Raw genomic sequence first — 24,399 nt, 5'->3', positions numbered from 1 at the left:
GCTGTGAATGCTCTTCTTTCCAGGGTAACTCCAGGAGGTATTTGTAGCTGTATGATGTTCCTTTCCCTTTTGATTTCTTTCTTTTTCTTCTATCTTATTTTCTTTTCTTGCATAATTCACCCATTCAATTCCTTCCTTGAAATGTAAATGAAGAAACTGTTTCATCAGATCTATATAGAAAATCATAAATGCTCTTATCTCTAACAGCCTAACCACACATTTGGGAAAAAACCCCCACACTATAACATTTTTTTTTTCTCAGAAGTGTACTTCTTTATAATATTTAATTAAAGATATACAAATAGTCTCTCCAGCTATTTTCCAATAGATTTGTCTTGGCTTCCTTCTGTGAAAATATTAGGAAAATTCTTAAAAAGGAATTAAAAAGTAGCTATGCTTGGGAGCAAAGCTGCAGTTTTTAGTGCAGCTCCCATTGAATATCACCACCACAAACCTCAGCTGAATCTATTAGAAAACATTATGTGCTCTTTCCCTGTCATACACCCGTCTTTTGTCCAGTTGCCAACTGGCCTAATCTTTCATCAGCAAATAATTTTCACTTAATGAGAATTTACTCTTAAGGGCCTTTTCCCTCAGGAACACACATTTCCCCTTCATCCAGCGTGAGTCTTCCTATGCAGATTGCAGCGGTTATTGGAGCATGATGAGCCTTATTACAGATATTGATTTGTCTTCGGCTGCTGCCTGGACAGCTATTTGCACTGAACCACCACGCACAAGGATCTGCCTTCATTTTTCAGTGGCTGCTTGTTTTCCTCGTGGAGTATAGGCAGGCTCACCCCGGTCAGCTCCACTGCTCTGTGCCTTGTGAGGACACACTGAGCAAAGGCAAGGCGGAGGCTGTAATGGACCTCTCACAGACAGTGCAGGGTTATTTTTAGACCTGCACATCAGACACAGATTTGACTGATAGGAGCTTAATTTCAGCTGCTCTGACTCTCAGTGAGTTTTTGAAATAGCTCTGTGCTGCTCCCCACAATGACTGCTCTGGGTTTCCACCCTTCAGAGCCAGGAGAGCAATGGCTGCCTGAGCACTGCAGGAGGAAACTGGAGAGAAATAAGAGGACAGCAAAGTAGCACCCTGTTGTAAACATGGGCAGGGTGAAAGTCACTATAGATATCTTCAAGATGTCCTGTAGTGTTCTTATCATGACATGGGCCCACTTCTTGCTATAATCCATGCACCTGCTTAACTTTTATCAAATGGCAAGTCCCACCAGGATCTAATAACATTCAAAAACACTTGAAGGAAGTTGGACAAGCAATATCCTATTATTGTTCTGCACCTCTGCATTGATAGTTGCTGTGTTGCATAATAAATGTGTAAACACTTGCTCTCAAGGTATGCCTCACTTGTGAGGAAACTGCTGCAATAGCAGCCTGAGCTGTATGCAGTTCTGGGCACAACTTTCTGAGGAGCAATTTGCAAGCAAAAAGAAAGTAATTTCCTTGAAAAAAAATTCTCTGAGAGAGATCTGTTTCTTAACTGTCTCTAACATCACCAGGGTCTGGTATTCATGTATCTGGAGGTCTTTACTGAAGTGCTGTTCAGTACATTTGTTCAGTGTTTGTGCCTTAATTTTTTTTTAAGGGTTACAGTGTTATTTGCAGTCTCCATTCTTCTTTCAAAGGGGAAAAAAATGAGCACTATTGTCTTGTCTGGTAAAAGATGAAAGCAGGCTTCTAGAACAGTTTTAAAATCATGAGGCTGTTTCTCTTTAACAAGATGTGTTATAGCTGTGCTTTATCCACTGCTCACCTCTGCTGGACCTCTGGTCTCAGCTTCCCAGACCCCGTGGTCCCGTGAATGAATGAGAAGCATGCCAGGCTGGGAACAGGGAACAGCTGCCTCCTCTGCAGGCTTCTTTGGGATGCACCGTGGTCCCTCAGGCCTCCCCAGGCTGTCAGTGCAGGGAGTGAGGCTCTCACATGGGATGGCACAGGTCTTTACCTACAGAACCTTTCTCCATGGGATACAGAAGCTGGGAGAGCCAACAATCCCTGCCCTGGAGTTCTGAGGACACAGCAGCCAAATTAAACCCCTAAAGTGAAGACAGGTCTACCTCACACATGCCCTAGAAACACAGAGTGCTAGATAACCTTCCCTTCTCTGTTGTGACCTATTTATTGAGTTAGAACATTAGACATAATTAGTTTTACTGCTGCATTTGCAATCAATTTAAAATTAGCAACTTCAGTCTGTTTGTTTGTTTGTTATCAATTAAACTACCAAGGGTCTGAAAGTAAGTGCAAATTAAGAAATAATTGTAGAGGTTTATAGTTCAAGTCAGGCAATCTCCTTAGGGATTTGGGGCTGTTTAAAAGATACCTGTTTTCAATCACCACTGCGCCCTGATCCCACCACCACTTCTATGCACACAGTCAGCAGCTTGCATTTTCAGAAACATCTAATGGTCATTGAGGTTTAATATGAAGGAATAGCTATCTGCCTGCACACACCTACTATAGTGCCTGAAATCAGACCTCAAAAATGCAGACTTGTGAGGCCACTGGCTGCTTGGTAAATATAGGGCAAAGTGTGTCTGTTGTTTTCAGATCTTTGGCATACATATTTAGTTCCTTGTATTTCATGAGCAATTTGAAAAGTAGGGTAATAGAACCATGAGTAAATCTAAGATGCAGAAGTAGGTATCTGGGTGTTCAACCCTGAGTATTTTCAAAGAAATTTTCAGTTTTAACTGACATCATTTCTATGCATGCTCCCTTAAAAATTTTATGTTGAAGGGAAATTGTCTGGAGAAAGACGATCCTGCATTGACACAGAAACAAAAGGAGTGATTTCATGATGCTTGAAATGACAGTGGCTCTTCCAGTGGAACTGAATGGGAGCAGAGCTGGTGTTTGATGGTTCCTGCTTCAGTGCAGCTCACAGGGGCATGCAGCTCTGTTACCATAGCACCAGGCTCTCCTGCAGCACATTTTCCATCAAGTGCTGGTTAAGATCTTTTTTCTTACATCCAAGAATCCAAAGCAAGTGACATGTTAATGGAATGTCTTCAAAAGAAAATATACACTCTGATACTATTATATTGTAATAAAGATGCTGAATCTGCAGAAGTTTCCCTTTGATTTTTCTGTCTCCTCTCTCTCCAGATGTTGAATCATCTTCCATCAATATACTACAATCTCCACTAGCTGGAGTGGAAATTTGCCATGAACAATGGAAAATGGATAAGAGAATAAATATAGGTGCTCCATCTTAGCACAGCACTCTGGATTTTGTTTCTTATCATGGCATGTATTATAGATATTGAACAAACTGATGGATAGTAAGGGCAAATCCCTAATCAATCTTGGTTCAAGACCAAATTCAACACATAAAATAACAAAGGAATGGCAACATGGCAGTAATGCCTCCTTATATTTTCAGCCTATGACCTGGATTTAGGAGCTTCAGGTATTTTTGTGCATTGTAAAAAATAGAAGCCTGATCACCCTGGATCCCTCAGTCCTGAGTAAAGAAATATTCAGCTTCAGAGCATTTCTGATCCCATTGCACCAAGAGATAGCCCAGGATGTTGATGGTCAGCCAGGTGTTATAATTAAATAGGATAATTTCAGCCCCATGTTTACAGTTTTTAAGTAGGGAGAGATTTTTAAAAGAGTTCAGTTTGTGTCTCTAAGTCCAGGAAGCAGTTAATAATTTACAAATATCTAAAAGCATATCTTTTAGCTCCACCAAAAAGGTTTTGACTCAATCTATACATTTTTATTGTATTCTCTATGCTCATAAGTCAGTTTGTTCCCAATAAGAGTCAGCAAGGTGTATCACTGCTGTCATCCCATAAATTTAGTACCTTTTAATCAAAGAAGGAAGCTTTGTATTGTAGCAGGCAGCTTATAAAGTGGCTTTTACCAAGCTGAGCCACTTATTTGTAAGCCTCTCTATTAGGGAGTTACAGATAAGCCATTTGAGAACTGAGCAAGGTCTGATGGCTGGAGACCAGAGGTGGTTTCCAGTGAGGCTGATGCAGATTTGGAGCAACTGCCCTGGAGTTAATAGCTGGATGGACAAAAGCTGGAAAAGTCCTCCAGCCACGTGCTCATCGTCCTCAGTGTGCAGGTGTTTCTTCTCTAGAGCTTCCTGCTGCTATGAAATATTTTGTTCAGAGGGAAACAGGAACACCACTTTGTTTTTCAGCACCCTTTTAATCTTGCAGCAGGATTAAAATGCTTTTTGGTTTAATGCTAATCATATGCCCCCTGATTTTAGAGTGGCCTGGAGTTCCTCTAAATGGTTTGTGTGGCGTGACGAGGCTGCTTCTGAGAGGATTAGAGAATTGTGCATGTCATTTAAGGTCAAAAAGACCTCCCATCCATTTTTAAAATAACAAAACTTCTTTTCTTAAAAATGTTGGCTTCCTGTACATATAATACTAATACTAATAATAATAATGATGATGATGATGATGAAAGTTAGGATACATTTTCTCCATTTCAGAGGCCTTGCTGGTAAGGGAAGCCCCCCACATATGCTCAGCAGTGATTGCTGTGTGCTCTCACTGCCAGAGGGGATGCCCTGAGGAACCCCCAGCCTTCATTCCTGGGTGGTAATCCCCTTTGGCACCCTGGTGTCACCAGCAGGGCGCATCCCAGGCATGGGGCTGGCTTCTTATGAGACTTCTCCTTTCACCAAGTTGGGATAGTGGTATTTCTTTCATGTATTCCTATTTCCTCTACCTTGTTTTTCCCCCGGCAAAGCCACCTAAAACTTGGGTACAGGGTTGTGCAAACATGAATTAAAATCTCCTTAAGGACCAAAACATCTGTCTGCAGATCTACTGCACATTTTGAAAAGAGCCATTTTGCTGACATAACCTGCTAATTTCTTAGACACAGTCATGAAAGATAAATCACCTTGGAGAATGAAATTATTTTCTTATAAATTAGCCTTTGCCATTTTCTAGTTGATAAATTTAGCAAAATTTTCAATATCTATTTTTAACCATCTTTTACATTTAATTTTAGTTCATGCAATATAGCATGATGCAAGACATCTGAATGTTTGGAGTCCTTGTCAGCAGAAATGACTGGCAGCCTGAAGCAAAAATGACTCATTATAATGGGAAATATATAGAATAGATTAATTTCTTTTTTCATTCAAATTATTTTGGGGAGGGAATTTTCTATGCTCGGTTAAACTCCTACTCCCTTTCCTCCTGCCTCCTCTCACTTCTCCCACACATACTTAGCTGGTTCCTGCTGATATTCTTACTGCTTCTTTATTGCAATATATATATTTTCAAATATTTGAGTGTTTTAATTCGTCCCAAGAGCAAAGGATCAAACAGTGAAAATAATCTTACCTATCTCAGAGTGCAATCTGAACTGATCTCCATCTTAAAATAGGTATTCTTCTGAGGCATATTAGCTTTATTTAAAAACATTTCATTACGTTACTTGATTTGCAAATTAGTCATTTAACATTCAAATCTTGTCTGTGGGAATATGTTCCATATAAGATCAGATTAAAAGTCCTAATTTGGGAAAGAAACATATAGAGGAGGTGAAAAGGTAGTGACTGTTTCTCACTAAAAAGCAACTAAAGGACGTTAAATGACATTTCCAGCAAGTCTCAAAAGATGAAGCAATTTGCTACAGAATCCGTAATGAAACTGTGGAATCAGCTGCTGCCATCAAATGCCAAATGTGGATACTTATGCAATGCTGGGCTCTGGAGATATGGCAATGAGCTCACTTGAGCTTTTGTCCAGCTCAGCCTGTTGGGTTTTACATTCTCAGACTCCTATTGTGTTTCTTATAGAAAATTAATCTAGTTTCAGATTAATAGATAACAAGTTCATGCTAATCCATGGATGTAGTGGGAATTCTCCCTGTAGATGCTGAAGGCACAGCTCCCTCACTGCATGGGGGCAGGACACATAAGGCTCAGCACAGCTTCCTAGCCTACCCTCATGGCCCATTCAGCAAGTGAAGCAGATTCACCTTTTTGTTTCTTAGCCCTCAAGGAGACTGATTACACTCAGATGGTAGATGGCTTTTTGAAAATAAGAAAACAGAAGTTGAATAGACATGCATCAACACTTTGGCAGGGAAAAATGTTTCCTTTTTGTGCCAGTCCTTCACTGCCCTGTCGGGTAAATACACTGCCTGCCAAGGAGATCTACTCTTTGCACATAAACAGAGATGTGCAAACCTTCACCACTGCGTTCCAGGGAAGGCAAGAGGAATGAAGCAACCCTGACTTGAAAAGTCTAATCATGGTCAGACTTCAGATTCATGTCTTTCCCCTCCCTTTAAAAAAGAAAGGATATATCTGTGTTTCTTGCAAAGTTGTGCCTGAAAGCTGCTAGCAGTAAGTGTTTTGCATCATCCACTGTCATGAGCAAGCCTGGTGAGGGGAGCACTGCACAGCCCCAGGATTCTCAGCAGAGAAGCCCAGCTCAGGGCTGCTCCTCCCTGAGCTGTCTGCTAACCCAGCTTGGCCACGGAGTTCAGATCAGATCGTTGGAGTCCATGACCATGGAGTTCAGGTCATGTCCTCAGTTTAGCTAATCCACAGGTGCACAGTTTGCAAAAGAAAAAGAGGACACAGAGCTTCCTGAGGTGCCTTTCATAGTTGACCCCCAAGAATAGGTGGCGATTAATGCATCCAAGTTTTTCCAAAAAGTGCTGTCTGATAACATCACAAATGCTCCTACCCCCCAAAGCACTGGAGCAACGATAAATAGAATTTTCTTTTCTTCAAGGGAAATCATGTGGCTTGGTAGCCTGTTATAAGAGAAATAAAAATTTGGTCTCTTTGATCTCTTTGATTCATTCTAGTGACTTAGAAATATCAGACTTTCCAGGTGGGTCCCACTTCCTCAAGAGTCAGAGTGTGCTGTGATTCTCTCCTCCCTCCTAATTACAGCAGAGCTTATAAGTAGCATTGATAGTTTTTTATATGTATAGCTTATTTGTGCAATTTTTTTTTGCAAGGTTAGAAGAGCATTTGATGGCTCACAGGTGGAAGTACCTCTGTCATTCTGTGGCTGCCCATGATGCCAGTGACCATTTACTCAACAGACAGGATTGCCTCTTGTAGAAAAGAAAGTCAGACAGTGCAGGGTAGAAAGAAGCTCCACAGCATTTCCCCAGCACTTTGGCCTTCAGGACTCCCTGAAGGATCAGTACACATCCATTTGTTGTAACTCTGGGGAAGATACAATCCTGCTTTATGGTCACCCTGATGCTGTTCTTCTAGGCTGATGCACTACGTCAAAGTCATGCAACCTCATATGGCAGCACTTTGGCTTCTTCTGATTGAGTTTTTTGTCCCCTCCATCTTGGCAGCTCAAAAAATCAGCTCCATTTAATTTGAAATAAAGACAATGGATGTCAGCACTGAAAATTTCCAGTCTTTGACAGCAGAAGAAGGAGTCAAGCAGCTGCCACATGCACAAGCCTTCTGTGAGGGCTTTTCTCAGACTCAGCAGGGAAAATGAGATTCAGGCAGACTGTGTAATCAGTGATTCTTTCCAGCTCCTGAAAAAGGGCAAATAGACTCAAACATCCAAATTAAAACATGCAGCTGAACGGGCCATGAAATACAGTACCTACAAAACTAGTCTGGTTTGAGTTGTGCTCTTTGCAGAGAATGTGGCTCCTGTGCATGAATAGCTGTGAGGAGAAAAGAAAGAAAATAGAAGACAGCTGTGCAAAATAATTATTTTACTTCTGTTTTAAGAATAAGATATCTTATTATAACTTATCTCTAGGCTCATCTGGAGCTCATCTCTAGAGTTTGTAATAGAGGGGTATTATTTTTTTTAAATGAAAATGTCAGAAGTCCAATGTACAGGTTTGTGAGTTTAATAGAAATGGTTTCTGTTGTGATGATAAGCTTTATATTCTAGTCACGATGCATCAGCAGTTTATTCTGGAGTTCATTCTGAGGAGGTAATGACTAGGAAAATGACAAAGAAAACTGTTACTGACCATTAGTGAGCAATCACTCTGTCATATTACCAAGATAATTTAGATAAATATGGGGTTTAGCTGTCTCCAAGGGAGACGGGATGCTGATATCTTAGATAGTGCTGCTTTTTAAAGCTTTTCCATTTGATGAATATATATTTTCACCTCAAAGACACAGACTAGTTTCCCATATCTTCCTGATGGAAATAGTAATAGCTCATTTCAGTGCTGTCATCTTTGTTCAGTTGTGTAAAGCTTGAAGCTACCAAGTTTTGTAGCAAATATGGAAAGCTGTGTTTGGAAACATAAGGTATTTAATAAATGAATGTAGAGTATACCATGTTTTCCTTCAATTGGCTTCCATTATTTTAGCAGCTGCTAATTATGCAGTGTTGATATTTAGAGAAAAAGTAACAGATTTATCTGTTCCATCTGGATAATCAGACTTTTAGAGCATGTCCTTCTACCAATATTGGACTTAACTCTTCCTGTTTCTTTTTTTGATCCTGAGGCCATATCAGGTTAAATTTAAAGGTGGAAATTTCAGTTGAAATAACTAGACAATTTTGTTCTAGTTTGTAAAAGTAGTTTCACTGTAGTCATCACTGGCATAAGATGGCTTAGAAGGAGCTGCATTGGATCAGCTGGATATTAAGATTTGGATTCATAATGCACAGTCCAAAGACTTCCAAGATCCATCTGCCAACACTAGGTTTAAGCACCCCATATAATATGGGTTTTTCCATGTTGTACATCAAATATCACATTTTTCTCCAAAAACATATAGCAGCCACATGATTGCAAAGGTCTAAAATCAGATATTCAGGTGCAGGGGACACAGAAAAGCAGCATTTGCACTTTGTATATGCAGCTGCGCTATACATGCACAAGGCAATCCTGCCTAGCATGTGGAAGTGCTGTAAACCCACTGCTGTAAAGAATTAAGTCCCCATTGTACCCACAATCTCCATATGTCCATGAACAGCCCCAAAATGGATGTGCTACACATCATCCTTGGCACGAGTCACTCAGCTCCTGTTCCGTCATCTGAGCTTCCATCTTTAAATTGATTCCACATTCTTGAGCATTGTCAAAGTGATGAGATCTACCTGGAGTCGAAAATATCCACAGCCAGGACCAGAAGGAGGTGCAAATCACCCTGATTCACCTGCAAGGACATTAACTCTCCAGGCACAAATGACAATTTCTATCTTCCGTAATCTTTTAACTAGGGATCAAACTAAACAAGGAAGGGCTCAAGAGTCTCAAGAACTGATGTTGCAATAGACTCAGGATCAGACCCTGCTACTCCTGAACTTGTGGTCAGTTTTTTCCTTGCAGCATGATGCTTTGCATCAATTTAAGTGGCACAGCTGTTGAATATTAGAAGGTCAAAATTAAGTCAATGGATGGGATGTGATGGAGCTGAAAGGACAGAACTGTCAGAGGAGGGTTGTCAGATGGGTGGGCTGGAGACACAGCCTACCATGTCTTGGAGTTTGATGGGACAGAAAAGATACTGGTACAGTGCACCTGGTTTAATTTGGGATGTAGAATAAACTGCTACAGGCTTTCTGTGGGGCTGAGACCTTATGGGGCCCTGCCAACCCATGAGAATAATCAGTAGCCCCGACTGCTGTCCCCATTCACTCAGTCCCCCAGAGCAGGGAGCCTTTTCTCTCCAAAAACTACATTATTTTTTGCACACTTAAGTCCTGATTTCCCAACCCTTAGTGTCAGCATTGCTGAGTGAGAGCAGATACAACCACTCCAACTAAACGTACACTCAGCAAAATAGTGAACTCATTTTGGGTACTTGGGGGCAAGTAATTCCTCTCTGTTGTACTCACCCAGCCTGGTGGGAGGCAGTTCCTCTGCCTGCAGGCAAAAATGAGCCAATGAAAATATAATTAATAAAGCCTAAATTTTCACCATTAATGTATTGTTGATGTAATTTACTCAATTTGCTTACTCTGTTGCTTTTTTTTATTCAGGCCAGACTTTCCTGTTTTTTCAACCTATTTTTAGCCCAGCAGAAGTCATATTGGATGCCATGGCTATTTCCATAGCAACAGGCTGTTCTAAATATTGATTAGGATTTCTTGGCAGTGCTGTTTTCTCAGTGTCTGGTTTTTGAAGAAGGAACCTTTAGTCAACCACAAACCTTTAAAGAAGATATACACCAAGATATAATTATTTTCTGGAAAAGGACACCAGAATTTAGTAGGATGTGTTTTTATAGGATTTTTGAATGCAGAACTGTGAGATAACATATATGCTAAATATATCATACAGTATGTGGTTCCAGAAGATGACTAAAAGCTTCAGCCTCAGGAGAACACTTGTTTCTTCATATTTAATCCACGCACTTTCCCCCCAAATGGTGTGTCACAATACTTTGTGTCTTTCTGTACAATGCATTTTTCCAGTGTTCAGGTTCCTCTTTTGAGTCAGATGTGTTTTCACCAAGGCTGTCTGGCCTTTAACCAGGGACCAAAGGGAGATTATATACTTCTGAAGTCACTAAGCAGGCACTCAATTTTGTTTGTTTTCTCTTTCCCCATCTCTACTTTTCTGACTCTTTCAGCCTCTATGTGTTTAATTCACTGAAAGTACAGCTCTGAAAGGGATTAATGGAAGGATGTATACCTGTTATGCAGTCAAAAAACTTGTGATTAAATTTGCTGATGAACTGGCATGATCTCTGTAATACTGTGCAAAGGTTTCAGGAGCTTTCAAATTAATCTGAATTAATTCTAAGAAATAACAGAAGAATAACAAAGCCCCAGTGCACTTTCTGCAAACAGTAGCATAAAGGCCAGCAATTATTTAATTTGGTTATCTTATACAAGCAAAATTTTTTCACTTATTCCAGCTGGTAAATTAATATGAGCATGATGGAACCTCCAGGTTCCAATCAGTTCTGTGCTGGCAGAGTAGAGCTGCAGAGCTGGGCCAGTTATAAAATACCAGTTTTGACCTCTTTGTCAGGCTGAACACTGCAGGTTAACTTCACAGAAAGTCCCTGTTTGGTCAGTCCGATCATTGGTCAAAAGGTTCAAGCCTAGCACAGATGGACAAAACATGTAGATATGTATCTCTCAGACAGAGCCTAGTGGGACAGCAACTACCACAGGATCCACTACTGAGTGGTCAGACATTTGTCACTTTACTACTTTTGTCAATTATTTTCTTATATTTAATTTTATTTGTATATAAATAATTACTGAAAAACGTGGGAAAGTGTATTTATTGCTCAACACTTTTCTGACAAGAGTGATAGCAGTGGCCAGATCACAACCCCAGGCAGCCCAGGGCCTTGCCCTGAGCAGTACCCAGCAGCCAGAGAGCAGTAAAAGCACAGGGCAAGCTTGGAATAAGCTTTACCATCCCAGCCTCTGAAAAATTACACCTCTGATGCTTTTTGAGAGAGAAATAAATATATATTTCACTTTTGTCAGTGGATTTTTCTTTGTGGAATTTATCTCATTGGTCCTGTGGAAATGACACTTAGAAAACATAATTCTGCAGCAAGGAATAGCAGTTTTACTCTACATCATGGGGGGAAAACCCCCTTATTTGATTTGCTTTAGGCCTGTGAATTTTTCATCTGAAGTCCATCTACTCTTTCCTCGCTGTTATGTTCACCTTGTCCAGGACACTTGTGCTCTTACAGAGTAACTCTACTTTTTTGTTAAGCAAATGCATTCTAGTGTAATGAATAGAAGTTGCATTATATCCATAACCATCCAATTTCCTTTCCTCTAAACTTCTTCCAGTTCCATTATGTTCCCTGTGGGCAGAAATCTGTGGACCAGAACTACATAAAAAAAGTCAAATACATCATGCATTGCAACAGAGGCACAACCATGTTCACTAGTTTGTTCTCTGTTCCTTTCTTGTAATTCCTCATGTTTGGTGCATTTCTTTGACTGCTGAACTTTGAGCTTGCAATTTTAGTATGATACTTATAGCCCAAGTTTTTGCTTGGTCAGGTCAAACAAGTTTTCATTGTGCTTTATGTTTATCTGAATTCAACCTAATTTCTTTTTTTTTTTTTTTTTTTTTTTTTTTTTTCACAGTCCAACAGCACTTTTAGGTTCTTCTTCTGCTCTTAACAACCAGCCCTAGTTTTTTTCTTTCTTCATAACTCTGTGTCATTAGCAGACCACATCTCCTCCCCGCTCATTCCATTTCCAGGTTGTCTATGATTACACTGCACCGTTCACCCCACTTGTAATCACCTCTACTGTTAAAACTGGTCACTTATTCTCTTTTTTGTACCTTGAAACCAATGAAAATGTTCAGGCCAGAACCATCTTTCTTCCTCCCTTGCAGATGAACTACTTTGACAAGCCCATTGTACAGCAGTCATCCAAGAAATTTTGGGTGTCTAAATTCATGACATCATGTATCTCTTGATGCTGACTGGAAATGATCTGATCTTATCAAGTTGTTGCAGTTTGCTTTGTCCATATTTGCTCCATAACTTTGCTTACTGGCAAACTCGTGTTTTTGCACAGGTATTTGTAGCTGAGTGTCACTAGCACAGCCCAATGTCTCACAACCCGGACCTGGAGCACAGATGGGTTGGGACACATGCTGTGCAAGAGCACTGAAGGTAAAACAACATGAGCTTTACCAGGGCTCTCATTTCACACCTTTCTCATTTTTGAAAGTGCTTCTAACACTTGTGCTTCCATGAACAACTTGGATACAGTTCTAACACACACTTGTTCATTATTGACTGCTGGATAAGTTATTTAATGAATACAGTAACTGTCATGTTGAAAAAAGGAAAAAGGTGTCGTGTTTGTAGACATCCCCACAGGCACCATCACAGCCACCCCTGCAGACACCCTTACAGACAGCCCTGCAGCCTTGTGTGCCCCAGCCTCCCCACACCACGCACAGCTGAACAGACAGCGTGTTTTAATGTGGGAGGAGGGAAAACACAGACTGAAACTGCAACCACTGCCAGTCAAATCACCCTCCAAGCTGTTATACTTCCCTGAAATGGTGATGCTCTTACACAGCCTAGGGAGAACTGTAAATTGGTATTTCTCACAATACCTTTATTCAGGTTGTGGATACCCGATAGCAGAGAGGGACAGACTGTGCTGATGGCAAAATGTGGGCTGTCCAGCGGCAGCTGGGGAGAGACATGACGCAGAGTTACAAGTTAAAAAGCACAGTCTTTATTTTCTTCTGTTTTTAATGGCAAAAACAATTTGATGTTATATATAGTAAATGACACTACAACATTATTTTTGTTTTCTGTCAACACACATTTCCTTGACAAAGTTTTTATTTTACAAAAACAGCAGGAAAAAAGTCAGCCTTCTGTCACAGTTTTCCAACACTTTGCAGTCAGCTGCACCATTACATGCCAGCCCTTTTTTGAGCAGGGATTTTGGTATATCATAGCCAGTGTTTATATTCTTGCGTTGGTCTGTTTGGGGATAGAAAATCTACGCAGGATATATGAAGCAAAAGGATCTGTGGGAAGTAAATGAGTTCCCATTCTTGTTGAATCATGCATAAGAGAAGGTCACAACAAGACAAAATAGGGTCACTTTCAGATAAAATAAATGTAAAAATATCAGCAGAGATTTTCTTTGATTAAAGGTATCTTCTAGAGGAATTAAGTAATGTTATGAAATTGATTTCCAAATATAGTTGCATGATAACCTTTACTGCGCTGCTTTTATGGCTATCAATTAAAATACATATTCCCATGAAATTTAATATGTCATTTGTAATATATTTGTAAATCTTAATGTTCTTCCATCTGTAGTTCAAGGGGTAAATTCATGGAAAAAAAGAGGACATATTCTTTCCTGTAAGGGAATATCTGGCACTCCACAGGCATGCCAGCTTTTATACATACTACATACACATATGCATGCAAATACACAAAAATAAGTTAATAAAAAACTTGTTTTTCTTTTAAATGTGTTGCTTCCATGGTGCTCTGGTTGAATTATGGGATTAGTTCTGTTATTTGGGGGAACATGGTTTCAACACTGATCACATTTTCCTTTTGCCGTAAGTTCAGCATAAACTAGACAGGCATGGATTCTTGGTATCTACTGCACTTTAAATGAGAGAGAAATTAATGAAGAAATAGGTGTCATTATTTGCTTAGGTTTATGTTCAAAAGACAGAGTCCTGAGCAAACCAAGCTATTGTTTTTGGAGGACTGCTCAGTGCCCAGTGTGGTTTTATGGTTTTGGTCCCTCATTTCCTTTTGCCTACCCTGGGCATTTCAGCCCCTAGGGGTTCAGTGTGGCCTTAGCCCCGCACATGTCAGATGGGGCTGGCCTACATCTGCCTTGCCACAGCTGCTTCTGGCCACTGTGTTCACTGATAGGAGAGCCAGTGACGTGGTGCTGTGCTCCTGTGCTGCCTTAAAAAGTCCCCCTGGTCTCAATCTACCAAGGAAATTGGCATCGATTTTCCCAAGCCACCAAAAGGTAATCCTAAAAGGACAAAACTTTAGGAAAATTCAGCATACACCATAAAATATGCTTTGCGAGGCAGACACAATGTAGTAAGTCTAGTTTATATTGCTTTGCTCTCCAGTGAACTTTTATTATTGTGTAACCTGGTGTGCTGGTTTGGGATGGGGTGGAGTTAATTTTCTTCACAGCAGCTGGTACAGGGCTGTGTTTTAGATTTGTGCTGAACACAGAGTTGATAATAGAGAGATGGTTTTTTTTTTTTTTTTGTTGCTGAGCAGGCTTGCACAGAGCCAAGGCCTTTTCTGCTTTTCCTGTGGGCACACTGGCAAGGAAGTCAGGGGTGAGTGGAAAGATGGAAGAAGACACAGCTGGGACAGGTGACCCAAACTGACCAAAGGGATACCCCAAACCACATGACATCATGTTCAGTATATAAAGCTGTTGGGAAGAAGGACAAAGAGGGGAACATTTGAAATTATGGCATTTTTCTTCCCAAGTAACCATTGCACATGATGGGGTCCTGCTCTCCTGCAGATGGCTGCACGCCTGCCTGCCCATGGGAAGAAGTGAATTAATTCCTTACTTTGTGTGCACAGCTTTTGCTTTCCCTATTAAACTTTCTTTATGCTAACCCCTGAGTTTTGTAGGTTTTACCCTCTCACTTCTCTCTCCAGTCCCTGGTGGGAGAGTGAGCAGCTGCGTGTGCGTGGTTGCTGACTGGGGTCAAACCACAACACCTGGATAGGACAAAACAACCTCCTTATGCTGAGTGATCCCATGCATTTAACTAATTTTGCTTTCAAAATTCTGGTGGGGACATTTGTTCTCCAAGATTTGTGTCATGGACAGCCATAGCCTCAATTAAAGCAATATACAATAGTCAACCATTATCAAACCTGCTTTAAGTTTGGTGAGCTGCTGAACACCATAACCATAAATTTTGTGAGAGCATTTATCCAGAATAATGCAGATATCTCAGGTAAATTCTGCCACTGTTATGACAGAATCTTTTATACTCATAGATCCTTAGCAGATTTATTATGTTTTCTTCCCTCAAATCTTCACCGTTTACTGTATGTGACAAGTATAAACCTGGAAAACTGACCCTTCATAAATGCCAAGCAAATACAAAAACATTGCAATGCCTTTTGCAAACACATCAGTCACTCATCTCCCAAGGCTGCAAGTTTTTGATTTAAGTTATTGCAGCTTTTCCTACCGCTTGTTCTCTGTCTTCTTTGCCAGGTTTAGGATTGTGTCAAGCCCCAAGTGAATGTGCTCTTCTTGCCCTACACTTCCAAAAATCATCTGCTTCACTTCAAAGGAAAAGACTATTTAACTTTCATGCAGTTAGCCTGCTTCCTTCAGAACGTGTCCTGGCACACCCCAATATACCTTCACTAGGCAACAGTGAACTGAGAGGATGTGACTTCTTCCATTTTGCATGCTAACCTCAGACCCCAGGTACTTTTCTTTGGGTGTATGGTTTTCAGAGTTTCTGTCCAATTGTAAGAAATTACTTTCTACTAAACCAAAATCTCAGCAAATTATGTCCAGCCTTTGGTTTTATAGGATACCCCAATTCAACAAAATGTTCATTCCAAAGTTAGTCCTAAGATTGGTCCCCTTCAGTCTGATGGAAATGTAAAAAGCTGATGGCACATGTTTTATAATAAAACATGACAAAAATCAATCTGTTCAGTGTCATGTTTGACTTCTGGATTCTGATCTCCCAGACGGCATTGATTACTCTGCATCCAGCCATTTAGTATCAATCTTTCTGACATTCTGGGATCTCCATAGATAGAGATATCAATGCTCTAATTTATTAGACTGACATTTTCTTCTGCTATGAAACAAAAAGAAAAGGAAGAATTGAATGCCAGTGTTCATCAGAATAGCTATTTCTGATTCAATCATTGACTATCCAGAGGATAAATATAGTTGCTTCATGTAGGAGCAAGAAGTATTGCATTTAGGGAACAGATCATTCAATTCCTATTGCATTTAATTTTACCATAGGGAAAAACTTAATGTGACTTATGAATAAAATCATTACAATCATGATTATTGAGCAAGATGAGAATAAAGTTTGCCAGGAACTGAGCAATTTAAATTCCTTGGCTTCATATTCTATTTACTGAATAATAATGTCATTTGGAAAACAAATGAAGACTAAGAATAGCCTTGCTAAAGAGAAGACAAGAACGGCTATTAAGCAACTTTTTCTTTCATGTTGTTAGAAATAATATTCCATATGTTTCAGCATTTCTAGTGTTGTAAATATTTTTCTTTTTACATAACTGACTTAAACCATATGTTCTAGAGATTAGCCAGATCCTGTCATCATCTCAAAATGGATTAAGTCAAAGTCCATATCAAAGTGTCATGCTATTTGCCATGGGAATCACAAGATGCAATTTTTCCTGCTTCTTGAGGACCCAGCGCTGATTAGTATCAGAGTCAAGGCTTCTCCTGGACTGGGGCATTTCTGTGCCATGCTAGTGGTTGTGTGTCCACATCACCACTGTGGTTTGACCATGAGACTGCAGTTTAAGCAAATCATCACCACCTGTCATGCAGGGTAATCTGAGAGTCTGCAAAGTGTCTCCCCTTAGGAGGAAACAGAGCAGAAGCTGGGCTCTGCAGGAATGAAACAGCAGAAGCTGGGCTCTGCAGGAACACCTCAGGTGCTTTGATCAGCCCTGGGCATTTGGAGACTGCCCAAAGTGGCCACCAATTGTGGGCAGCATGGAAATCTGGCCCTCAGCACCCACTGCTTCTGTCATGCCACTCTTCCTGCCAACAAAGAGAGAAGTTATCTACTTATTCCCTGTTTCAGGAAAATTATGTTCGATGAGAAACTGAAGGTATTTTGAGATGCAACTGGTAGGAGCCACAGGACTCACAGGCCAGTCTATTGTAAGGGCGGAGAATGCTGTGTTCACTGTTGTATATGGCAAAGGAGAAGGATCCCTCCCATCATTAATGTCTGAACTACCCTGTCATAACACCTGCAAAAGCTGGAGGAAGCAGGGCATATTTTTTAAAAAGAAACCCAAGATTTTACATTTTCAAGTGGTGGCAGCAAGGACATTTTATATGTAAAGATTTGTTCCATGGCTTATTACTCTCCCTACTTAAAAAAGGTTTTATTTCAAAACTGCTCAGTTTGCTGAGTTTCAGCAGATCACCTTTGCATCTGTGTAGCAGTCAGCTCATCCTGGATTGCTGTAGGACTGTCTTGTTGAGGCTGCCCGATCCATGTCCAGCCAATGTTTCATCCAACTCATCCTCTCCATGGCCTCCAGCCATGTTTGGACATGGGTTGTTGCTGCACTCCTGATCTTTGCTGTCCCTGCCACATGCAACACAGAAAGTTTTTGAGGAGAAAGGAAGTAGTCTGAAGATTAAGCTCCTTTCCCTGAGCACCACAGCAAGAGAAAAGGCAATGTGTTATCTCTGCAGGTGACTAGACAATTTCCCAGCTGGTTCACCAGTGGGTTATCCTTGAGGCATTGTTGGTCTAGGTATCTGGAGCAAAGCAATGCATGTAGTAAAGGAATTTGTTTTCCAGGTGCTACCAAAAAGTTCTGAGACATGGGCATGGACTCAGAACCATCTCAGCCTTGGAACCGAGGGCTGCCTCTGTGAGGAGCTGCTGCCTAAGGTGAATAATCCCTCTGGACTTTAGCATCAGCATCCACAGGTATTTGTAATGTAAAGGCCAGCTCTGTATCAAAGAGATTAAAAAACTCCAAAACATAAGTTAGACAATTGTGTGTTATACTGGTTTAAAAATATTGTGTCTTACTGGACATTTTCTCCCATGAGGTGGCCTTTGAATGAGGAGGGATGTGTGGAGGGAGGAAAGTGTCGTTCTTATGTCCCGTCTTTCAAAATTTGTATCCAAATAAAGTTAAATTGCATAATCCCACCCAGGACAATTGCTTGGATTCTAATAAAACGTGTAAATAAAGTAAAGATTAAGACCCTCTTGTCAATAAAGAATTTGAATCTTTAAAAGTTCACACTAAACCGGTGGGAATATCTCCTGACAAAGGCATTTCAGTTTGGCAGGATGACATGACTGTGGCTTTGCAGTGGAAGTCTGGTGAAGAAACAAACTGCTGTTCTGCTGTTCCTCCTGCATCCTCAGGTACACATAATAATGTCAATTAGCTGAAGGGCTTGCAAGGCTTTCACTGCTGCTGTGCACTCATTTCAGTTCTGCAGGCACATCTGGCAGGGTCACGCTTCACTAACACTAAGCGGTAACACAGAAATAGGTGAGAGACAAATGGAGGAATATTATTAGCCAATATGAAATTGCATCAGTCATGTTAAGACAGTTTTAAATTAATAGCTATTATCATTTTAATTGGAAAAATGTATACCATTATTAGTATCTAACAAAAAAAAATAAATGGTTAATCACTGGGAATATGCTATGCCTGTTCATTTTGTATAATATCACTGAGCAGAGTCATAACCCTGAACTGCTTTAACAAGAAGTAGCCCCATTTTTTGTAAAATATTTGTATTTCAACAGGTGGTTTTAATCCTTTCTGTGTGTTTGGGAGAATGTGGGATACTTTATTTTTTCTGTTCATTTGTATGTTACAAAATACCAAATATATTTGTCTTTTTATAAACAGGATTATGCCAATGCTGGACAAAGGCTTTGTGAAACCATTTGGTATATAGCAACTATTTTAGCCCTTTTGTGAAAATTTTTGTGAAAAATACAAAGCTCATGGGCCCCTACATCCAGTAGATGCTGCTGAATTTCCACAGACTACAAACTACAGCTGAGCAATGAGCTCTTCCATGCAAATAAGTTGCTTCCCAAATTCAGTATAACATTAGTGCCACTTAGCTGCTAGCAAGGCTGAAACTCCTCAGTATCACTGGGATCAGTGAACTGACTCTGCATGGTTATATTTCAGTAAATGATAAAGAAGCAATTTAAGGAGAAGTTTGTCAGGGAAATGCATCAGAATTTTATTTGGCTTTGGGAGTCACATAGTCACATAGTTAAATCAGCAAACAGATGAATAAACAAATCTCAGTTAACTTTAAATGCAAAGCAGTGGAGTGCAATTGATAGCAGTTCGTCCAACAGTGCTCCCTCCCCTTTACTTTCTCAGCTTTCACTGAAGTGCAGGTTTGTCTACTGAAATGAATAACGTAAGGGTGTATTTTTTGCTACTAGTACCATATAATTGACATTTTCTATCTTTAAAGTGTTTGCAAAGATTAACTAAGTAATCTTCAGCACTTTCCATCATATATAATCAAAGAAATTTAAAGTGATTTCTAGACCCTTAAGACAGAATTTGCATGTATTTGGAAAAATTTTAAGGTCCGCAAGCAGCTCAGATTGATTTTTAGAGAAAACTGTTTTAAGTAGGGTGATATCTCCACACACACAAGTTCTGGTTTGAACTTTCTGTGTCCTTAGGAGCAACTTTCAGGACCCACAAAGACAAGGTAAAGCAATTGCCTGTGCTGCCCTGCTGCCTGCTCTGACTGTGCTGAGCCCTACAGCCCTGCATGGCAACTGCTGGCATTGAGGAAGGAAGATGTGAACACCAGCAGAGAAGCAGTTACTTTCAAATTATCTGGATATATTTTCCCAGAAGCACTCACTGCTCTCTTTCACATAGCAGCAGCAGAGTAGTTGTGCTAAGCACCTTTCACTGTTCCTCTTTCCTCATTCTTAAACCCAGCCTTATCCTCATTCTGTTGCTTCTCCAATAGCTTCATAGCCCCTCTCCCTTAAAGGAGGATTAAATAATTAAATTTGCCTAGATTCTAGATGCATCCTGTGCTTGTGTTAGCAAGACAGAGAAATTGCATTCCAGAAATAGATCTTGTTTGAGAAGAAAAAGGACATGGGCAGGGCAGCAGAAGGAACAGAGTTCAGAAAAAAATCAGAGTAGAAATTGCATTTTGGTGTAGGTTCAGAGTCCCCTGATTGTATGCCAGAATAAAGAGGGCAGTTATACATGGATCACACAATTGTGTCTTACCTCTTCGGTAGAACTAGACATTTCTAACGAAATACAAAGTGGAGAAGGGTATTTTTTCAAACAATGGAGCCATTCATTTCCCAAAGTGATCCTGAATTACTCAGTTGTTTCCCATAGCATCTTCAAGTTTGGAGATACAAAGAGGGCTGCACATAAATTCCCATCTAAGGAAAGTACCTGCACTGGGCTGAAGCATTCCGTTGTCCAAGAAATGAGAAAGGGCAGCCAGGAGGGATGCCAGAGAGGTTAAAACATAAGATAATTCTGGAGCATTTCCCCAGAATCTGGGTGTATTTCAAAGCAAACTGAGGCAGCTGCCTTGTGTATTGGCTGCAATACCTTGATTGCAAGCATCTATCACTCCTGCACAGCACAGCTGTGACACCGAGGGAAGGACCTCTTCATTCAAGTGTGTATCTATTTAACATCAAAACTGAAGCAGTCAGATTTCTGCAGTGCAAAGCCAAACACACAGAGAACAGAAAGCCCTGCACCAGTGCTATTGAACTGAACATCAGCCAGCCAGTGCCCTGGACCAGTACACCTGCAGTGAGTCATTGGTACTGTATTGCTGTCATTAGAGAGCCCTGAGAGCCTCACACCTGCTTTGCTGCAGGATGCTCCCTTTGGTTCAGAGTGAAACAATCTTCTTTGGGTACATAGAAGAAAAAGGGAGTCTTGTGAGGGAGCAGGAACACAGAGCAGCTGAGGGATGAGGTGTGACACTTGCTGGGTCATTAGGAGAACAGACATGCCATGGAAGTGAGCAAAGTTTGGTGCCATCCTCTGCATGGATCCAAGACCATAACAATTTTCAGGAGAGTACTCTCTAAAGTATTCATCACTAGCAAAGGAGTGATAGCAGGAAACCCATTTCTTGCAATTTTTTTTTTCTTAAAAAGCATTTATGTTTCCTCCACCCACACAGAAATGGAGTGAGAATGATGCTCTCATCTACTGAGCCATATGCTGCTTCCAGTCTTTTTTTTTTTTTTTTGTCTAAGTGAATCTTCAAGAATTTTAAAGAGCAAGGAGGACAAAAGCACCTTTCACAAGGATAATTACATAATGCACCTGCATCAGAAGAGGGCCTCGTATTTGATTACTTTAAAGAAGAAAAAGAATCCAGTGGCAAACAATGGAATTATAAATCTATTATTTGGGAACACACTATGACAATAAATCAATGGCTGTATCCCTCAGTTCCATTTTCAGCCTCTGTAAACTTCTCAGTACCCCTTAATTGCTTGGATTCTCTTATTGATTTTTACAGCTTGCAGGGGTCACTAAGGTTGTAGGGAAGCTGTCTCTCTCCTATGCCACTCTGTGTTGCCACCCACTGTGTAATAGGCCTCCTGCTACCTTTTAGAATCCTAACTTGTTCTCTTTCAATATTCGAAACAAATTGTCAAAAATTAGCATTAAGTATATGAGGAGCTCATTTTCTGTAAAATGCTTGATTTTAAAATAATTTTGAATGTAGTAAAATACTGCAGACTCTTTCTACTGGAATTTTAGGATGACTGAGTTTACTTACACATTTCAATATTTATGTCTGGAAGAGAGACAAACAAAAGGGAAAAAAACCCCAGACAAATTAAAAGAAGTAATTATTCAGAACTCAGTGGCTGAATTACTGCTCACAGTAGATGTAGGATGGTGTGCCTCCCCTCCATCATTGCCATCACCTGCAAGGGCTGCTAATAGACATTAGGAAGGTCTTTCATCTATAGAAGTGCTAATAGATGCCATTCTAATGCTGTCCATCATAATAAATTACAATAATTTGCAACACGTCCATAGGGAGATGGGAACAATTCAAAAATTAGTAATTGTAATAGCGTGGTGGCAATTAAAACACTTGAGGTTAGCAGCTGCTTCCAAATTGCTAGAAAAGGGTATTTACATAAACAAGGACTTTCCTCTACCAGAAGGGGCTTGTGTGTCAAGTAGGGTTTGTTGTTCCCTCTTCCAGTATCTGGGCATCTAGCAGCAAATGGAAGAGTTCAGCTGCACGATCATATTTATACCCTCCCCCTGTAAAGAGCTGCTTTGGGGCATTTTTATGACTGGGTGTCCCCTAGTAGAAAAGCAATTAAATTAGACTGAATAATGAACTGTGTTCTTAACCTGTAATCCAAATACAGATATTTTCCTTCTAATACACTTTTTGAAAGGTCTTCCTTATGTATTCTATTATTATGTATTCATTCTGAGACTGCCCTCTAAAGAAATCTCTTTAATATTTAGACTTTCAATGTGATTCCTGTTTGAGGGATAGGATTTGTCTGAACTCTCCCTCCATGGAATTTTCTTCAGTCTCCGAGGCTATGCAGAAGAATAGCCTTGCCAGCAAAGGCCATATCACAAAGGCAGGTTTCCTTTTCTGATTGGTCTAAGTATTTTTAAAATATAAATAAGTCATTAATAGGAAAAAGATACAACTTTAATCCACTTAGTTATGTAGGTACTATTATTACCTGACAAAATTTCTCCAGAGCCTGTAGTTTCAAGAGGCATTTCAGTAGCAAAGGACCAAGGTGTGAAGAGGCTGGGGCCAGAGTTAGCTCTGGTGCAGGGCAGAGGGAGATACGGAGGAAGAGGGAAGGAGAAGGGTGGTGCTGGCTGTGAAGGAAGGTGTGTTTCAGCACTTGGGTATCAGTGGGAGGATGTGATGGCAGGGCAGGTGATTTGAGAGACACGTGTGTCCTGTGCAAGACAGGGCAGACAGAGAAAGCTGGTACAGGGTAATATAATATAATATAATATAATATAATATAGTATATCTCTGTGGTTCATATTTCTAAAGAGTCAGAGATGATAATCAGTGAGCAAAGATGTTTGCTGACTTGTTTGCTTGCGACTCTAATGGATGCGACAAGCTGGGGAGAAGGTGCTTCCAGAAAAGGCAAAAAGAGTAGAATTAGAGATCTAGAAACCTATTTTACTTCACTTTAGACAACCCTCTCTTTACCCTCTCTGCATAGAAAGTGTACTCATAACACACATCCTAGGCAGGAAGGTTTTGCTGGTGCACTGTTACAGACTGAGAGAGAAATGTCACCCATGTTGACATGTCACATGTTGACAAAAGGCAATTTTCACCACATATTGACAAGATGATGTAATAATAAACTATTTTTTGGTCTGTTTTTTCTTTTTCTTTTCTATAAGGAAAGTCTGGATAGGAGGCCAAGAGAGAACTTATGTAAGAGAAAAAGAAGAAGTAAGAGAGAAAAGCTATTTTATCTGAAGGAACTGAACACTGTCAACTAAGTTATCAAATACAACAATGTGGAACAGTAATATTTTAGAAATGTTTTTGTTAAATTTTATATACCACTGAATATGACTTGCCTCCTGTCAGTAAGCATCTAGAGGTGATGAACACATGCTCATTTTTTTCAGGAAATAAAAGTATTTAGTCCAACTGTCATATTACACAGAGGCAATACCACCAATAGTGAGAAATTAGAACTGGACACTGTCAACTTGATAAGAACCATAGAATGGTTTGTGTTGGAAAAGACCTCATAGATTACCTAACTCAATCCCCCTGCAATGATCAGAGACACTTCCCATGAGACTAGGTTGCCAAAATCTCATCCAACCTGGCCTTGAACACTTCCAGGGATGGAGCATCCACAGCCTGGTCCAATGTTTCCCCACCATTACAGTACAGAATTTCTTCCTCACATCTAACGTAAACTTAGTGTCCTTCAGTTTAAAGCCATTCCTCATTGTCCTCTCATTATATGCCTTTGTAGAAGGTCCCTCCCCATCTTCCTTATAGCCCCCCTAGGTACTGGCAGGCTGCTCTGTGATATCCTGGGACCCTTCTCTTCTCCAGGCTCAACATCCCGAACTCTCTCAGCTTGTCCTCATAGGAGAGGTGCTCCCAGCCTCTGATCACCTTTGTGGCCCTTCTCTGGACTTAT

The sequence above is a fragment of the Pyrgilauda ruficollis genome, unplaced genomic scaffold (genome assembly GCF_017590135.1).
Source record: "Pyrgilauda ruficollis isolate IOZ18807 unplaced genomic scaffold, ASM1759013v1 scaffold12, whole genome shotgun sequence".
NCBI classification, from domain to species: Eukaryota; Metazoa; Chordata; class Aves; order Passeriformes; family Passeridae; genus Pyrgilauda; species Pyrgilauda ruficollis.
The sequence above is the reverse complement of the archived record's forward strand: the minus strand, read 5'-3'. Positions refer to the sequence as shown.